This window comes from Leucoraja erinacea, chromosome 2 (assembly GCF_028641065.1).
Source record: "Leucoraja erinacea ecotype New England chromosome 2, Leri_hhj_1, whole genome shotgun sequence".
NCBI classification, from domain to species: Eukaryota; Metazoa; Chordata; class Chondrichthyes; order Rajiformes; family Rajidae; genus Leucoraja; species Leucoraja erinaceus.
Genome location: NC_073378.1, coordinates 96,930,077 through 96,943,870, shown reverse-complemented (window position 1 = coordinate 96,943,870; position 13,794 = coordinate 96,930,077). Strand labels below are relative to the sequence as shown.

General features: G+C 45.4%; 1 pseudogene; it reads left to right on the top strand.

Annotated features, from left to right (window-relative positions):
- Positions 1–5,983: 5,983 nt before the first annotated feature.
- LOC129712924 (uncharacterized) lies at positions 5,984–8,193 on the top strand (annotated as a pseudogene).
- The last annotated feature ends 5,601 nt before the right edge of the window (positions 8,194–13,794 follow it).

The window sequence follows — 13,794 nt, the reverse complement described above, 5'->3', positions numbered from 1 at the left end:
GGCACAGTGCTGGAGCGCTATCGCGGAGCGGGCGATGCCTTGCCTGGGTCGCCGCGCTGGAGCTCCGGTGAGCTGAGACTGCCGGGAACAACATCGCGGAGCTGTGGGTCTGTGGAGCGGCCAGCTGCGGGCGTCGGCGCTGAACTCTACACCGGGAGCCTGGGATCTTGCGACGAGATCGCCAGTTGTGGAGCTCCAACCGGCGCGGCCTTGTCGGCTTCGGAAGCCGCGACCTCCAGTGCGGCAGCGGCCATTCCAGGGTTCCCAGGCCGCTGGGATGACTCTCCCGACACGGAGCAGCATCACCAGGCAAGAACGGTCAGGAACATCGGGCCTCCATAGAGGCAACTGTGGAGGCCTCAATGGGCCCGACTATGGGTGAACTGGGGTTGGGGACTGGACTTTGTGCCTTCCCTCATAGTGGGAGCCATTGTGGGGGGATGTTCTATGTGTTTAAGACTCTCATTGGTGTTATGTCTGTATTCTTTTTTTGTGTGCTGCAAAATGGCAAAAAGCATTTCACTTCACTACACCTAGGTGTATGTGAATGTGACTAATAAAATACTTTTGATACCTTTGATACCTTTGAGCTGGCTCACAGAGACCTTCAGAGCTTTGTCACAGATATGGCTTAAAAACACAGTCTTTTGATGAATAAAGGCTTTATTGTTGATAGAAAACAGTAAGATACATCCAAATTTCTTCAATTCGTTACTACAATCTTCATCGAACTCCAGCTTATTACTTTAAACATTAGAAAACTCCTCGTGTCTCCGTAACACTGGCATGATCTCCTTTATGGCTCGCCTGATCGAAGGGTTAACCTTCTTCCTACTCACTCCAAACTGCTCTAAAAACTAAACTTCTGCGCAAGCATCTTAGCTCCAAACACGCCCAAATCACCTCATAAATTCCACCCACAATGTAACGAGCAGTCGAAAATTTAAAGGCACATGCCATATAAGAATATTTGCATCTTGTTTTGCCAATGTTGGCCAAATGCGACTGTGAATATTTACAATACAGAAACAGAAATTGCTTTAAGGAATCAGCAGGTCAGGCGACATCCATGAAGAGAGAAGGACTCTTCAATGGATCTGGAAAAGAGAGCAAGCAAGTGTGTTTTGAGTGGCAGAAGAGCGGAGGGATGGAGGGGTCAGAGGGAATGTCTGTTTTAGATACAAACAACAGTTGTCACGCTAAAAATTCAACGTTCAGCAGCAAAGGAAAGTGAACAGAAAATACGGAGTAAATAGGAACTCGGCATCCAACGTGGGCTCCAAAGTTTGAAGTGAAGTGAGAAGAATAGAGGCATTTACCTCTAATATTGCCTCCAATATAAATACTGAGCATGAAAGGCAGCAAAGTGTTCAGAAGGAAGGTGAGGTGCTATTCCTTGAACTTACAATGGCATCTTTGGAGCAAGCTAAAGTGCCAAAGAGAGATAAGAGTGGGGGTACGATGGAGAATTCAAGTGTGTCAAACAATAGGAAGCTCAGAGTTACTCTTGTACATTGAGCAGATTCGCAAACTGTATTTGGTTTCTCCAATATATGGCAACAATATGCACCAAATGCATTATATTAAAATGGGAGAACTGTCAGTGAATTACTGCTTCACCTGTGTGGTCTCTGGATGGGAAGAGGTAGAGTGGATGTGGAAAGGTTGTTACCACTGGTGGGAGAGTCTAGGACCAGAGTTCATAGCCCCAGAATTAAAGGGTGGTCTTACAGAGAGGTGAGGAGGAATTTCTTTAGTCAGAGGATAGTTAATCTGTGGAATTCATTGCCACAAAGGGCTGTGGAGGCGATGTCAGTGGATATTTAAAAGTCAGAGATAGACAGATTCTTGATTAGAACGGGTGTCAATGGTTATGTTGAGAAGGCAGGAAAATGGGATTAGGAGGCAGAGATCAGCCATGATTGAATGGCGGAGTGAACTAGATGGGCCGAATGGCCTAATTCTACTCCTATAACGTGAACTTGTAAAATAGCAGGGGTGTGTTTCCTTTGGATGTATGAGGAAAAAAGGACACGGGTTAGCAGTGATGGAAGAGCAAATGAGGTTGCAGAAGGAATAATCTATTTGGTATGCTGAAAAGGGAGAGGTGAGTAATGTTTCTGATTGAAAAAGGCAGCTAGAGAATGATCAATTGAAAGTGGAGTTTGGTGGGTTGGAAAGTGAGGGTGAGGCAAGCTTTATTCATGTTCTGGCAGAGGTGAATGGGGTGAGAAATGCAGGAAAAACTGAAGACACAATTGAATGCTTTGTCAATTATAGCAATGGAGAAATCGCAGTAAAGGAGAAATAAGGCATCCTATGCCCCAATACTTTTGTCTGCTAGATGTTGGGATGTGAACTGATGAAAAATGAATAAGCACAGGTAGAGAGGGTGGTGAATAAGGTGTTTGGCATGCTTGCCTACAATGGTCAGTGTATTGAGTACAGGAGGCAGTGTAAATATGCTCTTCTAAGCTTTGGAACAATCCCTCCCCGAAGCAATCGATCAGAAGGTTTGAAACCCCCGATCGAACAACCACGGATCGGACTTCAATACTAATACAATCCCAACCAAACCAAATTCTTACACATTCACTTTAACCCACTATTACCCCAGTTTCCCAACACTCAAAACTCTTTAACAACACAATCAGTACAATATAACAAGCACAATCTTAACGCTTTCCTACACGCAACAAAGTATTTATACACAATTCAAGTCTGAAGGAAATATGTACACTTAAGATTCACTAAATCCTATCACAGGCAATGACTAACAGCAATCTTTAATACACAGTTTCAAAACCAATATACAATATTTCAATCCCGCGTCGCACAGCTATCAACCATTGAACCTCTCCTTCCGATACAGAAGACTTTCTGAGGGTACTCTTTGCTGAGGGGTACTAGTTCGTGATTAGCCACTTTTTACCTTCAGGTACTTTTTCCTCACACTAAATGCTTATACTTTGGGGTACCTTTTCCCATCAGGTTACTCTTTACTAATAAATTACTTTCCCTCTCTCAGTTACTCTTCGCAATCAGGTACTAATCAACAATCGATCAGAGGGGGGTATGAACTTCTGATTGATCAGCCATGATTCGGAATCAATCTTAAACACTCTATACACACTTTGAAGTTTTTATATACACAGAATAATCTGACAATGTATGTGCACACTTCAATTTGTCCAGTACCTCAACATGAGATTCTGAATTTTGAGAAGTTGACTCGAAAAATTTCAATTAGCTCTGATCTGACCAATTAGCTTTTTGGTTCGTAACTCAAAATTTCAAATTTAGTTTGGATGTGAAGTCTCGAATGGATTAGAGTATTCTCAACCAATCTATACTCTAACCACCAAGAGCCCAATGTCTTCACGAGGGTCCTCCCCCGTCTTTTCAAAGATCCGGATACCTCAAACAGGCGTGGCCTTTAACCAACATTGGCTCGCCCTGTCAAAAAGGCTTCTCCCTTTCCACCTGCTTGGCACCGGGTGTCAGCGTGTAACCTCTTCACCCTGGCAGTCGATGACGATTTTTGGAGCGCACTTCCAATCTGCACTCCCAGCAATGACGTAGTGCTTAGCCGCTTAGCACTAGTACACCCAGGTCATCTTGAAATATCCACTCAATTGGATACCAGACTTGGATAGGTCCTCGAACCTCTAGTTTTATTTTTACAGAGTTTTTTTGGTGTTCATCAGCAGCTGCAGCTACAGACTATGACCACGTTTTTAAGAGCCTTTAACCCCAAGGAAAGGGCCTTTAACTCAACCCTAGTTTTATGGCCCTTTAGCCCAAAGGAGAGGGCCTTTAACCCAACCCTTGTAGGGCCTCTAACCCCAAAGGCCCTTTTGCCCCAAGTGGTTGCTACACTCTGTTCTACAATCTCATTGGAACCCTTTCCCAAGCCCGTGAATGATCGATCTGCTCCGACTAATGAAGTGATGAAAACCGATGCGAAAACCGCACCGTGGCGCCCATTTCTGCACTCACGATCGGGACAGCTCAACACCTTTGAGGTTTGGGGTCCATTGAGATCCCGGCCGAGCGCCCAATGAAAATATGCTCTTCTAAGCTCCGCAGACTAGTTCAGTTAATAAAGCACTGTTGAGCACTGGGATAACCAAACTTTACTTTTAGATAGAACAGCAAATTCCCCTATACGATACCTAACCACCGCGGGTTCGATCTTTGTATCTGCCTCGCCAAACCCTTCTGCCTCGTGCAAGCAGACACACTCCAAAAGGTCATGCAGTCCCAGGCGCTCTTCCAGAATATCGACAAGCATTCTCAGCAACTGTGGTGCTGCATTGTGTGCAGGCTTGCATTTCGTCCATGGTCGGGGTCGGGCCTGGCACTCCGGCGCTGCGGGTGCTGTTGAGTTGCAGCTGGGCTGTCCCCGTCACTTCCTGGGTGTCCCGTCCTTGTCCGGGGGTTTCCAAGGTGGCCCTGTGCTGGCGGGGCGGCCCCGAGCTTGTAGCCGGCGCTGCAGCCGCTGGCTCCAGCTTGGCTCTGCTTGTCCACCGGGTTGGCCGGCAGCCCTGGACTGGCAGGGTTGGGCCTGGCTCTCCAGCGCTGCAGGCGCTGTTGAGTTACTGCTGGGCCGTCCCCGTCACCTCCCAGGTGTCCCGTCCCTGTCCCACGGGTGGCTGGATCTGCCCGTCCCTGTCTGGTGGCGGCTCCGGACTTGCAGTCGGCATGTGGGGAAGAGGCACTGGCTCTGCTCCGGCTCCTGGGGGAGCCGTTCCCCTGCGGGCCGGTGACAGTCGGCTGCGCCTCTCGCCTTTTCCAGTGGCTGTTGAGAACTTACATTCTCTCAATAGGGAGGTTGCACGGCAGTCGAGGTTACGACCTGTGACCCGTACTGTTGCCATTCAACGGCAACTGGAATACACGCGATGACCTGCAGGTAAGCATTTGCCACAGCTTCCAATGTAACAGACCTGTTAAAAAAAGCCAAAATTGTCAAATTTTGTACTGTAAATAATTGCGGAAATCGGGGAAACCATGAGAGACATCTATCCTATTTCAGAATTCCAAAAGTGAGGAGAAATGATGGTAGAGTGAAGCGGCAGCTGAAGGGCCAACTACAGCTAAAATAGTTGGCGACCATTGGCCGTGCAGAAATCAAGATTGAAAATATTGGGAATTATCACATTTGCTCACTGCATTTCATCAAAAGTAAGGCATTATTTGTGTTTTTTTCTTGATTCCTTTGGTATCTAAAAAGTTTCAGAAGTGATAAATCTGGCTGTAAAATTTTAAATCACCCATGGTTCTCAAATGGGGTTTTACATGCAAAAAGAAAAGGCTTCTGAAGCTAAATATATCATTAAAAAAAATTGCAAACCATACATGGGTTTTGAATTACATTTTACTCAGATTCAGATTTCTTTACTCTGAGAGTGGTAGCGGTGTGGAATGAGCTTCCAGTGGAAGTGGTGGAGGCAGGTTCATTGGTATCATTGAAAAATAAATTGGATAGGCATATGGATGAGAAGGGAATGGAGGGTTATGGTATGAGTGCAGGCAGGTGGGACTAAGGGGAAAAAAAGTTGTTCAGCACGGACTTGTGTAGGGCCGAGATGGCCTGTTTCCGTGCTGTAATTGTTATATGGTTATATATGGTTATATGGCAAGCCAAGGAATAGCATAATTGTTAGCTGTTAATTGGACATAATCAAATTGACAATTTTGAAAAAGAAAAAGCTTCTGAAGCTAAATTTATCATTAAAAAAAATCTCCAGACTTACGAGTGGTGTGTGGAAAAGTAAGTTTCCTATCATTATGCTATTGAGATGTATGTTTTAGCAAATAATAAAATGGCCTGACAGCTTAAACACCCACTCCCTTTCTAAGATAGTGTCAATTCTCCCCCTCTATCTCGTTATTGCACCCCGCTCGCACCCCTACTACTCAGATCAAATATATTTTCACACATAATTCAGCATTGTCTCCCGAAGATTAACTGTTTCTCCTCAAAAACAACTACATCGACCCCTCGGTGCAGAAGAGTGGGATTCTGGGAATTCCCGGCTGCTTGGAGCACACTGGAGAAGTTACGCAGCTCATTGGAGAAGCCCATGAAAACAGAGGCGACCTAGTTGTTCTGTGGTTGGACCTCGCAAATGCCTATGGGTCCATACCGCACAAACTGGTTGAGCTTGCACTACACCGACACCATGTTCCCAGCAAGATCAAGGTCCTGATCCTGGATTATTACTATGATTTCAGACTGATGGTGACTTCTGGGTCAGAAACATCAGACTGGCATCGGCTTGGAAAAGGAATAATAATGGGCTGCACCATTTCTGTTATTCTTTTTTGCTCTTGCCATGAACATGGTGGCCAAGTCAGCTGAGCTGGAATGCAGGGGCCCCCTAACCAAGTCTGCTGTACAACAGCCCCCAATAAGAGCTTTTATGGACGACCTTACCATCACCACAACATCGGTCCCAGGAAGTACGTGGATCCGACAAGTTCTTGAGAAACTTACCACCAGTTATCAAGAATGAGTTTCAAGCCAACAAAGTCAAGGTCCAGGTCAGAGTTTGGGGAAGGGTTTTGGTGCTGAAGGGGTAGGTGACTGACAGATTCCACTTCTTACTATCTGGAACTGCCATTCCCTCCATCACTGAACAACCTGTCAAGAGTTTGGGGAAGGTTTTTGACGCAACTCTGAAAGACTGCCGCCATTCAAAAGTCCATCAAAGACCTTGAAGCCTGGCTCACCAAAGTTGACAACTCAGGTCTGCCAGGCAGATTTAAGGCCTGGATCTATCTGCATTCCATCCTGCCCCGAGTCCTGTGGCCTCTGCTGGTTATCGCTGTTCCATTGACCACAGTCGAGTCCCTCGAAAGGAAGATCAGCGGCTTTCTCCACAGGTGGCTTGGCCTTCCCCGCAGCCTCAACAGTGCAGCACTGTATGGGACCAGTAACATCTTGCAGCTCCCATTCAGTGGCCTCACGAAAGAGTTTATGGTGTTTTTCCCGCACGAACAAGAGAAGCTCTGCAGTACAGGGACTCCAGGGACCAGAATGTGTCATCAGCGGGCATCGAGGTGAGAACAGGGGGGAAATGGAGGGTGGAGAAAGCAGTGGAGGTGGCAGAGTCATGCCTAAGGCAAAAGGCATTGGTGGGAGTCATGGCAACTGGCAGAGCAGGTTTGGGATACTTCCCTAAGACACTGGTTGGCAAGGCCCGGGGCAAGGAGAGACACCATCTAATCCAGGAAGAGGTCTGCGTGGGTGTGGAGGAAGAGCATGTGAGCAGGACAGTGGGGCTCATGCAGCAGGGAGCGTGGACAAGGTGGGTGAGCATACCGCAGCACAGGATTACCTGGTCAAACATCATGCAGGCAGACTTCCAGCGCATCCGGTTCATTGTCCAAGCTGTTTACGATTCCCTACCAAGCCCAGCAAACCTCCACGTCTGTGGCAAGAGCGAGACACCTTCCTGCCCACTTTGCTCTGGAAGAGGATCATTAGAACATCTCCTCAGCAGCTGCCCAAAGTCTCTTGGGGAAGGTCGCTATCGGTGGCGCCATGACCAGGTGCTCAAGGTGGTTGCTGAGAGCATAGTCACCACCATCGGTAACACCAAACACTACCACGCCCCAAAGAAATCAATCACTTTTGTCAAAGCTGGAGAGAAGCCTCGACCACAACCAAAAACAAGGACGGGCCTCCTCTACACAGCCACTGACTGGCAGCTGCACGTCGATCTGGGCAAACAGCTGAAATTTCCACAGCACATCACAGCAACATCACTCCGGCCAGACATGATCATCACCTCTGAAGTGACAAAACAGCTGATCATTCTGGAGCTGACAGTGCCCTGGGAAGAGCGTATTGAAGAGGCTAATGAGAGGAAACGCGCAAAGTACCAAGAACTGGTGGAGATGTGCCAGGACTGCAGTTGGAAGAATACTATGAGCCCATAGAGGTGAGCTGTAGAGGCTTTGCAGGACGCTCACTCTGCAAAGTCCTCAACCAGTTGGGCATTACGAGGCTGGCAAAGAAGAGGGCCTTCAATCCGCAAGCGAAGCCGCAGAAAAAGACACTAGGTGGCTTTGGATTAAGAGGGCTGATCCGTGGGCGGTAGCTGCTGGGATGCAAGTCGGGGCTTGATCAACCCCGGCTTGGTCGCCTGGGCGAGGGTGTCTGATGTTGTGAGACCCGAAACACCTGATGACCCCAGATCACATCACTGAGGATGAGTCCCAGTGCATCTAGAAGATGTATCTTTCATACAATTAATAAAAAAAATAATTTATACATAGTTTATACAGTCAGCACTTTGTTCATAATTTGACTCAGCCATGACAAATACAAGCTTGAAAAAAGACATAAGATCGGACCCAAACTATACTCATTGTATCTACATCGATTTTTATTGATAGCATTTGACCTTTGACAAATCCCATGATTCCTTGCATTTTTTGGAATACTGAATTCGCTTATAAAAGCAGTTGCACAGAAAATCTTCAACTTAATGTTAAAAAGATGCTTTACTGATACATAGTAACTGCAGGTGTATGCTTAGTGAAGCTTTACAACTAGGTCATAGCAGGGAAGCAGCATTAAAGCTCACATAGCAACCATTGAAAACCCTGTGGGAAACATCAAGTGCCATCAGAAACTAGAAAGGAACAGATACTTATCAGATCTGACTGTAGAAAACTGTGATGTGTACATTACAACTTTCCAGGGCTGTGTATAGCTGCTGGGCTCACATTCATTGTGATATTCCTTCCATGTATTATTACAGTATTATATAGTTCAACCGAGATCCTGCTGTAACCTGCAACCTCGGTAACATTTGTGGTATTTGTGATCGTGTTATTTTAGGTGGGATTGTTCAAAGGCGCACTAATATACGCCATATCCCAGTGATGTTTTTCAATTCATCAATAATTGATTTTGTTGATCCAAAGTAAACCTGAAGCATGAACTGTCGTGGGAAAGTTGATTGCAGTGAGGGCAGCACTTAGCAATTTATTGTGAGCTTAAAACAAAATGCAGATGGGATTTGTGACATCTGCTTGTAACTGCAGATGGAGATGTGCCAAGTGTTCAATCATCCTGGGAATCTTCTCACTTATGTCTGTGCGGTGGTTAAAGTGAAGAACCGTTCATACAGTAAGCAGGAAGCTGCTAATTTGATAAATGACATTCAAATGCTCAATTTGGCAAAACAACAGGAAGGAGAGTCATCAACAGTTGAATAAATTAATTTACTTCCTCAGATGCTGAAGATTCATGAACAGTTATGTTTCAATGTTGTTAATGAACAGCCTGCCAGTTCTAATGTGCTAGTGGCCAAAGTAGAAATACTTTTTGTGTCAATGTTCAACACTTCCTTTGATATTTATTTGATTATGTGTAAATATCTGCATTGAGTTTAATATGGGCTTTTATTATGATTAAATAGAGGATTCCATTTGCATTTAAGCTTTTAACTTCAGAACAATACCCATGTGACTTTTGTTATGGTGCTGAAACGTTGTTCTTTTTAACATTCCCGGTTGTAGGGATGGCACTTCACAATTAGATATTCCAGGTCCAGTGAGCATGAGCTCGCCAGGACCGCCATGTCTGAGCACCACGAGGTATTGATTAGGAAGCTGGCCCATCCGCCTCTAACCTTGCCTGAGGACACCATGTGGTCCATCAAAGGGAGAAGCCCTCGGGTTAGATGGCACAGCCAGGCATGTCAGGGGTGCGCCATATCTCTGTGAAACAGAGCAAGCAGCAATGGAGAGTAGACAATCACATTCCTAACTTGAGCCTTATGGAAGAAGGAAATGCTGAGTCATAAGGTCATAAGGCCATAAGGAATAGGAGTAGATTTAGGCCATCCAGCCTATCAAGTCTACTCTGCCATTCAATCATGGCTGATCCATCTCTCCCTCCTAACCCCATTCTCCTGCCTGCTCCCCATAACCTCTGACACAGGTTACTTGTCACGGAGCTCTTAGCGTCTGCTATAGTGACCACAGGGTTCGTGGCTGGTCTAGTTAAGTTTCTATGTAACACCTTGGATGCTGATAATGGTAACTTAATGATGGTAGTGCCATTTAATGGCAATGGTATGTTATTAGCCTCTCTTGTCAAAAGATAGTAGTAATGTGTTAATATCGATCTATCTATCTATATATCTTCTGTATATTACTAAAAGTCTCATCTTGTATGGACGTCTGTCTGTGTGCGTGCGATCTCAAGGAACTACGCCAAAATGGTACACATTAGTGCAAACATTTTTGCACCACCTTATTCACTTTTGTCCCGTGGTCGTTCGTGTCAAGTTTCCTTCAGATTTTATGTTATATTTCACAAGTTACTGACATTTTTAGATTTACAAAACCCCAATTTGAGAAAAATGTCTTCCCTGTGCTTACAGCTATGATGTCACAATGGGATTATAACCCTGCTGGCAACATTGTTGCTATCCAAGTGCACAGAGTCCTGCTCTCTCTAGCAGGTGCAAATGCATTTTTCTTAAAGTCACAGTACACTGAATTTATTTTAAAGTTTAAAATGAGGGAGAGTGAATGGGGGGTGAGCAGCCCCAGCGCAGTTGGGGACTATGAGTGAGTGGTCGAATATTGCGTTGGGGCAACAGGTTGGTTGGGGAAATGGGTGAGTGGTGGAATATTGCCTTGGGGAACAGGTTGCATTTGGGGACCAGGCCTCCCATGTGACAGGGACCCAATGGATCCCAGTTGGTCTGGTATCTATATGCTATTAACCATCTTGTTTGTTTGTCTCTCTGTGAGATCAAGGAACTATGCCAAAACGGTATACATTAGCACAGAAATGTTTGCAGAATCGTACTCAGCTTTTCTCGTGGTTGTTTTTTATAAAGTTTCTTCACATTTGATGTTATATTTTACAAGACATTTTACATTTTTAAACTTAAACTCAAGATTTGAGATTAAAGGGGGGACCTACGCCAAAACTGTACACAGTAGCGCATATATTTTTGCATCAGCTTAAAGCACCTTTGTCCCGTGGTGGTTCCTGTCAAGTTTCCTTTAGATTTGATGTTATATTTCACGTTATTGATATTTAAAGGATTGCATTGGTGGACCAGTTGGGAAAATGGCTGAATGGTGGAATATTGCTTTGGGGAACGGGTTGCCTTGGGGAACCAGGTCTCCCGTGGGGGCAATGGGTGAGTGGTGGAATATTGCGTTGGAGACCAGGCCTCCTGTGTGACAGGGACCAACGGGTCCCACTTGGTCTAGTTTATAACTAAAACTCTCATCGTGTTTGTTTGTACCTAGGCATGTTCCTGAAACTCTGCCAAAACGGTACACGATAGTGCTACATTTTTTGGCCCACATTACTCACCATTGTCCTGGGGTGTGCATTAGCCAAGTTTCGTTCAGATTGATATTACATTTTACAAGTTATTGACATTTAAAACTTAAATTACCTTAAAACAGCGCTCCCAATTGTCAGCAGCCCGTCAGCTGCGTCAGAATTGACAATGACACTGGTGATGCGGCCGTGACATAAAATGGTGCCATTTCCCGACGTGTGCGCAGTGGGCCCGGTATCCGTGCGTGCGCAGTTGGGGTAGGCTTGCCGGACCCGCAGCCATTTTGGGAACGGGGATTGCTGGCCTCACAACCAGAACGTGTGAGTGGTGGAATAATGCGTTGGGGGAACGGGACTTCCGTGTGTCAGGGACCAACGGGTCCACTGACCATCTAATACTATATTAAATGTTGTGTCGAAGGTTCAGCTACCCTAGCTATGCCTCTCAAAATTTTATATACTTCAATCAGGTCCCTCCACCATCTCTGACATTCCAGTAAAAACAATCCAAATCTGTCCAACCTCGCTCTGTAGCTAATGGCTTCTAATCCAGGCATCATTCTGGCAAACCTCATCTGCACACTTTCCAAGTCTCCACATCCTCCCTGTACTGCAGCAACCAGAACTGCACACAATACTTCAGATGTGGCCTAACCAATGCCCTAGAAAGCTGCACCATAAATTTGTGACTCCTATTTTTAATGCCCTGACCTTTGAAAACAAGCATACCATATGCCTTATGTAAAAAAAAAGGAACTGCATATACTAGTTTATACCAAAGATGGAGACCTTCTACAGACTCGATCCAAAGCATCTCCTGTCCATACAAAATAATGACGGTAATTGCCGGAGGAAACAGGTACTATAACAAGCATTTAAAAGACACTTGGACAGGTGCATGGACAGGAAAGGTTTGGAGTGATATACAGTAGGATCAATGCAGACAAATGGGACTAGCTTAGATGGGGCATCGGAGACCCGACTCAGCCTCAGAGCTGTGGCGGTGGCGGCTGCGGCAGCGGCAGCAGCAACGGAGATCCGACTCGGCCCCGGAGCTGTGGCGGGGGCAGCGGCAGCGGAGACCCAACTCGGCCTCAGAGCTGTGGCAGCGGCAGCAGCGGCAACGGAGACCCGACTGGATCGCCTCGGCGCAGAGGGAGAACAAAGAGGGAAGAGACAGAGACTTTAAGATTTTGCCTTCCACCACAGTGAGGAGGTGTTTGGTGAACTCACTGTGGTGGATGTTAAATTTGTGTTAATTGTGTGTTTTTATCATTTTTTTATTATATGTATGACTGCAAGGAAACGAAATTTCATTCAGACCGAAAGGTCTGAATGACAATAAACAAATCTAATCTAATCTAATTAATCTTGGTCGGCATAGAAGAGTTGGGCCTGTTTCTGTGCTGAATCTGACTTTAAAGGCACCATCAGTTATTAACAGAGGTTAGGGGAAGTACTACTCAGGGGGACTGGTGAGGCAGCATTTAAGAATCTGCTTGGATTCTCTGCAATGAGTATTCACCATTTCATGAGTGGTCACTCGGTAGAATCTTCTTTGACTTACATAACATTTCAGGACAGAATGGAATATTTCAATGGTTCTATAGTACTTCATTGTCACATGTACCAAGGTACAGTGAAATTCCTTTTTTGCATACAGTTCATTAGAAGTATTACTGTACATAAGCACAATCTTAGTTAAATATAAGTGTATGGGAATGGTACACCGAGACAGTATACATGAGTTACCATTTTGTTTTGGCACCATTTTTCAAGATTCAAGTCCAAGTTGTTATAAATGTAGAGTTCATTACGTGGCCATAACGATCCATTGTCCTGCTGGTGTGGTAGTGTCTGCCTGGCCAAGCAAAGTTGTTGCTGTCCTCCATTGTTGCGCCGGTCCGCGCATTCAGCCTCTTGGAACAGTGCCCGTTCTAATCAAATCTCAGGCTGCAGCAGGGCCTCCAGCGGCCCACTCCATCGGCACCTCGATCCAGACACACCATCCCACGAACCATTGACCCTCATGTTACCTGGCCTGTATTCGATCTGTGCTCTTGTCTCGACCCAAACGTCACCTATTCCTTCGCTCCATAGATGCTGCCTCACCTGCTGAGTTTCTACAGCATTTTTTATCTACCTTCGATTTTTCCAGCATCTGCAGTTCCTTCTTAAACTCATGGTTTTTATCGTTATGCGAGCAACAGGGTAGAGGTATGATTTGTATTTTTTTAACCACAAACATATTTGCTGCATTTTGCATTCTGGGATTTTATTGGTTTCTGGTTTGTAACCGGCAAGACTGTAGAGGTATTATGTTTCACTTTCGCTGCCATTCATTGAAAAACAAATGTCTTATCTTATACTTCGGTATGAAAATCAGTGAGGCTGCTTCACTATAGTATTTTGTTATTGCAATATTGTTACCTCTGCCTATGAATTGTATTTACATTCATAGA